The sequence below is a fragment of the Acomys minous genome (assembly GCF_964271855.1).
Source record: "Acomys minous genome assembly, chromosome: 15".
NCBI lineage: Eukaryota > Metazoa > Chordata > Mammalia > Rodentia > Muridae > Acomys > Acomys minous.
The window spans coordinates 70,968,491-70,974,490 of NC_140497.1; positions in this window are offsets into that span (position 1 = coordinate 70,968,491).

Genomic DNA, 6,000 nt, shown 5'->3' on the forward strand with positions numbered 1-6,000 from the left:
ATAGACTCCAATGTCTTTATATTGGGCCATAAACTTGGTGTACTTGCCTCACATGTGCAAGGCACAATGTTTAATCCTCAGCACCACATGGATAAATAATAGCACTGGCCCATAAACCGTAACAGCTTAAATGTGTAATATATATGGATCATTTGAAAGAGCTCAGAGGTTGAGCATGGCGCCACATGGCTGTCATCCTGGCACTAGGGAGGCAGAGGCAGGATGGCCACCTCAAGTTTGAGGCTAATAACTAGGGCTGTATAGCGAGACCCTACCAGAAAAGGAGCAAAATTACTATCGTTATCTCTCCTTATTTAATGTGTTGACTGTTGAAAGTATCTGCAAAATTAGTGAGTCTGCTATAGTGAGCAGGAATGGGCTGGGTGTGATCTCAGCACTGGGAACGGACCAAGAGGATCATGAGTTCAGCATCACCCTGAGCTACAGAGACCCTGCCTCAGAACAGGAGAGTGAGGGGAGCAGAACCGCAGTAGGATACTACTTAGGATACTACTGTGTTTGGGCAAATGCAGTGTGATCTCCAAAATGTGGAGAGGCTCACAGAGCTATGATCCGTGCTTCCATCTGGGAAGCAGGATTGTTACGGTGGTTGAGATAATTGGGAAAATGTTCTTAGTATGAAAATTAAGTCAATTCATTTACTATTTGATTTGTTCATTAATGAATATTAAGTTTCTCCTGTATAACAAGGGCTGATAAAGGAAAAACGTATATTAGCGACTACTCTTCCTTTGGGGGAATTTTAAATTTATTAAGAGTTATTACTTAATAACTTTCTCTACTCTTATTATTTGAAAAGTGGTAAATATAAATATTTTGTATCTTAATATTGTAAAATTTATAGTTCTTTGTGAATGAAGACATTTTTCGTAAAAGAGTATTACCAATTTATTTTTTACAAGTCATAAAAATTATGAGAACACTCAGGAGCACTTGCAGCTTCCTAGTCCTGACATTGAGAAACCTTTCTCTCTTTTGTTTTTTAAGATTTATTTGTTTATTGTATTTATAGTGTACACCTGCAGGCCAGAAGAGGGCACCAGATTTCATTCTAGATGTTTGTGAGCCACTGTGTGGTTGCTGGGAATTGAACTCAGAACCTCTGGAAGAGCAGACAGCGAGTGTCTCTTAACCTCTGAGCCATCTCTCCAGCCCCCGTTTTTGTTTTTTTAAGACAGGCTTTCTTTGTAGCCCAGCTGTCCTGGACTCTGTAGACCAGGCTGACCTTGAACTCACAGAGATCCGGCGCCTGCTTCTGCCTACCTAGTGCTGAAATAAAAGGTGTGTGCCATCGCTGCCTGGATTTTAAACTATATGTATGCATAAATTTTAGTAAATACCATCATTAAGATTGTGAATGGGCTGGGCTGGGTGGCACACGCCTATACTCCCAGCACTCGGGAGGATGAGGTAGGTAGGTCTCTCTGAGTTCGAGGCCAGCCTGGTCTACGAAGTGAATCTAGGACAGCCAGAGCTACACTGAGAAACCCTGTCTCGAAAAACAAAAACCAAGAAAGAAAGAAAAAGAATGTGAATGACTATGCCAATGAGGAATTAAAAAAGAAACGCTTTGCTGTGGGTTTTCTGTGTGTTCAGGAGTCTCTGTGTGTGCGAGTGCTGCCTGTGCTTTCTCTTTGTTTCGCTTCTTGCCCTCTGTTTTTGCTTTATTCTTGTGTGTTTTATTTGGTTTTTCAAGACAGGGTTTCTCTGTGTTAGCCTTGGCTGTCCAGGACTCACTTTGTAGACCAGGCTGGCCTCAGAACTCACAGCGATCCACCTGCCTCTGCCTCCCGAGTGCTGGGATTAAAGGTGTGCGCCACCACACCTGGCCTCTGTTTGGTTTTGGTTACTATTTGTTTTTTAAAGAGGAGGAAAAAAAGCCTCAAGTTTGATGGGTGGGGGATGTGGGGAGGATCTGGGAGGAGAAACCCGTGATCAGAAACTAGTGTATGAAAGAAAATCTATTTTCAGTAAAAAGAAAGAAATATCACCAATACAATAACTCATCACATTTACAAGATACATAAAAAAAATCTACTTGAAGAAAATCAGTATGAGATGTAAATTTATATGGCAAGTGTTGGAACAGCACCTAATTTTACAAAAACAAACCGCTGCCAGACATAAAAAGGTTATTTAGGTCTAGCGCAGCGGCGGGTGACTTTCAATACCAAGAATACCTTTGCAAAGCTGGAGGAAACACCCCAAATTCAAGTCAGAGCACAGAAGACTCCAAATAGCCAAGGGAACCTAAGCAAAACCATATCGGAAGCCAAGTAAGATGTAAGGGAAACACATGAGGATGTTGGGCGCAAGTGGATTTTTCTATATAAGACTTCAGAAGTAAAGAGCTGACACCTGCAATTACCCCAAAGGTGCCGGGGGTGGGGGTGGGGTGGGGGGGGGCATTCTCTTTGCTCTCTGTGTATTGCTCGTGGCTTGAAATGTGAGCTCTCAGATATTGTCACTGATGTCATCGTTCTGCCTTGCCATCATGGATGCTAACCTGGAACCATACGCCCAATTAAATGTTTAATTCTATACACTTAAAAAAAAAAAGTGTATGCATATATTTGTATGTGTGGGTGTGTGCACAGGCATGCAGTTACCTGGGGAGGCCAGAAGAGGGCGACAGACTACTGGAGCTGGAGTTACTGATGGTTTTGATCCACCTGGGTAAGATGTTGCTGATTGAATGCTGGCCCTCTGCATGAGCAGTATGTGTTCTTCACTGTTGAGCCATTTCTCCAGCCCCTCCAGGGAGGGTTATTTAAGAGGAGAAAGCTCTATCTTGGATGTGGATAGCACCATCTAGTTTGCTAGGGTCTTGAATGGACTAAAAGGAAGAAGGAAGCCTACTAGTACAGAATTCTCTGAGCTCCTGGCTTCCGCGATGAAACTCCTATGTCTGCCGTGTCCTCACTCCCAGCCAACGGGCTGAAAATACAAGGTCAAAGGAAAATCCCTAGCTGTTTTGCTCGAGCGGTTTGTCATGAAGACCGAGTCTGTCTAACACAGATGGGTATAGCCCATGTTGCCTGGAACTATTCTGTACTGACTTTCTTGGTGATGCTAGGATTGTAATCATGCACTACCATGTCCAAATCTGTTACATTTAAGCAAGAGAGATTTTTTTTTTTTTTTTTTTTTTTTTTTTTTTTTGGTTTTTTGAGACAGGGTTTCTCTGTGTAGCCTTGGCTGTCCTGGACTCGCTTTGTAGACCAGGCTGGCCTCGAACTCACAGCGATCCGCCTGTCTCTGCCTCCCGAGTGCTGGGATTAAAGGCGTGCAAGAGAGATTTTTAGAAGATAGACTAAAATAAAAATAATTCCCAATGCGTATACGTTGATATTTGTTTTTTTTTAAATAGCTGTGTTTGTAAAAGAAAAAAAAACCTATTAATATTTTATTTTGTTAAAAGAATATTATGGGGGCTGGAGAGATGGCTCAGTTGTTAAGAGCACTGTCTGTTCTTCCAAAGGATCTGGGTTCAATTCCCAGCACCCACATGGCGGCTCACAACTGTCTGTAATTCCAGTTCCAAGGGATCTGACACCAATGCACATAAAATAAAATTAAATAAATTATTTTTAAAAAAGATTATGGTGGTTAGTGTAATGAACCTACTATTCCTAGAATGGTCAAAGGGACAGTACTGGGGACACCTAGGTAAAACTTCATGCAATGGAGACTAAAGGCAAAGTAAGCCTTTTGATAATGTGTGTTTTTTTCCTTCCTGCTTTGTAGTTTTTTATTTTATTATTCTAGTTAGCATCAGCTGTGAGCTTGATACAGCCAGAGCAATCTGAGGAGGTCTCAAGCAGCTTTGCCTTGATACAAGTGGCCTGTCTGTAGTGCATTCCCCCCCTACCCCTTTGTTTTTGTTTTTATTTTTGTTTTTTTTTTTTCTTTCTTTTTGGGTTTTCGAGACAGGGTTCCTCTCTGTAGCCTTGGTTGGTCTGGACTCTCTTTGTAGACCAGGCTGGCCTCGAACTCACAGAGATCCCCCTACCTCTGCCTATTGATGTAGGAGGCCACTGTGGGCTGTGCTACCGCTGGGTAGGAAGCCAGGCCAGAAGCAGCATAACATAGCTCCTGCCTCAGTGATGGATTGGTTGTGCCCTGAAGTGTAAGCCGAGCGACCCCTTTTCTCCTTAAGTTGCCTCTAGTCATGATGTGTATTGCAACAGCAGGAAGCAAACTAGAGAAACTAAACAAAGTACTCATGATAAAGAAAGAGAAGGGAGACGTTCCTACTTTGATGGGCCCTAAATAACGTTTAACAGAGAAAGTTAAACAATCTAGAAAATTATGAATAGAACACTAGAGTTTACCATAACCTCAGCCATATCCTTGCATATCACTGCTGCACATTCTCATGTGTGCGCATACAGCATACAGAATATGCATAGACTACATTTGTATATATTTGGTATCCTTTTTAATTTTTTAAAAATTTATTGTTATGTATACAGTGTTCTGCCTGCATTTACACCTGCAGGTCAGAAGAGGGCATCAGATCATATTATAGATGGTTGCTGGGAATTGAACTCAGGACCTCTGGAGGAACAGTCAGTGTCCTTAACCTCTGAGCCATCTCTCCAGCCCATATATTTGGTATCTTTCAGCAGACTGCTTTTCTTTATCTTTGTTATCATTCAGCAGTCTTGTTTAGATTCAGAAATTCAAATCTCGATTTCCATATTGGAAAGATAATAGAATATTTTTTATATTCAAATTTAGTTATCGGCAGAATTTATTGCTTCTAATTCATGCTAAATGAAAGGTACCTGGGCCTAACTTACACTGAAAGTTCAGTGAGTTAGAATTTGTGCACATTAGTATTTTCCTCTTGGTTTATAACGTCAGATTAAAAAAAAAATTGTTACTTAGTCTCTACTTGACAATCAAAGCAAACAATTCTTTATAAAAGAAGATGGGCGGGGAGATGGCTCTGCTGGTAAAGTGTCTGCTGTGTAGGCATGAGCAGCTGTGCCTGAGTTCTGCTGCACACCTGGCCGTGTGTGTCTTTAGCCTTCCACTTGGTGGTGGAAGAGAGGGTGTTTCTTCAGAGCTTGCTAGCCAGCCGCTTTAGCCAACTAGTGAGCCCCCAAGTAACAAAGAGAGTCAACCCTGTCTCAAAAACCAAACAAACAAAAACAAAAAACAAAACAAAAGAACAACAACAAAATGAAGGAAGGTACCCAGTGTCTACTTCGGCCTTCCACATGTGCACATATGCACAAAACAACAACAACAACAACAACAACAACAAAAAATAGAATATGTCCTTTAAAATAATTTAATGATTGAAGAAATATTAAAATAAGAAAATAGCTCCAGCTCACAAAATGCAGAGGCAATAATACTACTCCAGTGAACCATTGCTACCTAGCTTTATGTTGTAGTGTCTGCTAAGAAACATTGTTCTATTTTACCAATTTAAGGTTATTTTAGAGATTCAGTTTCATGTACTAGTGCTTATCTATCATCTATGTATGTATGTATGTATGTATGTATGTATGTATCTATCTATCTATCTATCTACCTATCTATCTACAGAAGGGGTGGGTGTTACTATGTAGCCCAGGTTGGTGTCTAACCCACAGCTCTTCTGCTAATCCAGTGCTCAGGATACAGGCACATGCATGCCATCATGCCTGGTTCTTCTAGAATTTAATTTTTTTCTTAGAGGTCATTTCACTGTGTTGCTTATGGTGGCCTTGAACTCGTGGGCTGAGGTAACCTTCTTGTTTGAACCCAAGTACTTGAGTAGTTGGGACAACAGGTGTGTGGCGTGCCTAGCTTTGCAGAGCTTATTCATAGTAGTATTTCCTGCATAAGGTACACGTGTGCGTGCTTGCATGTGTCTGTGGTAGAATGCTGGCATGTAGTTTTTGAAGTATTTGTGGCTTATCCAAAATCATTCATGTTTGTTGTCCAGCTTTTTCTTACGTTTTGTTGATCAGCAGCCAGCTT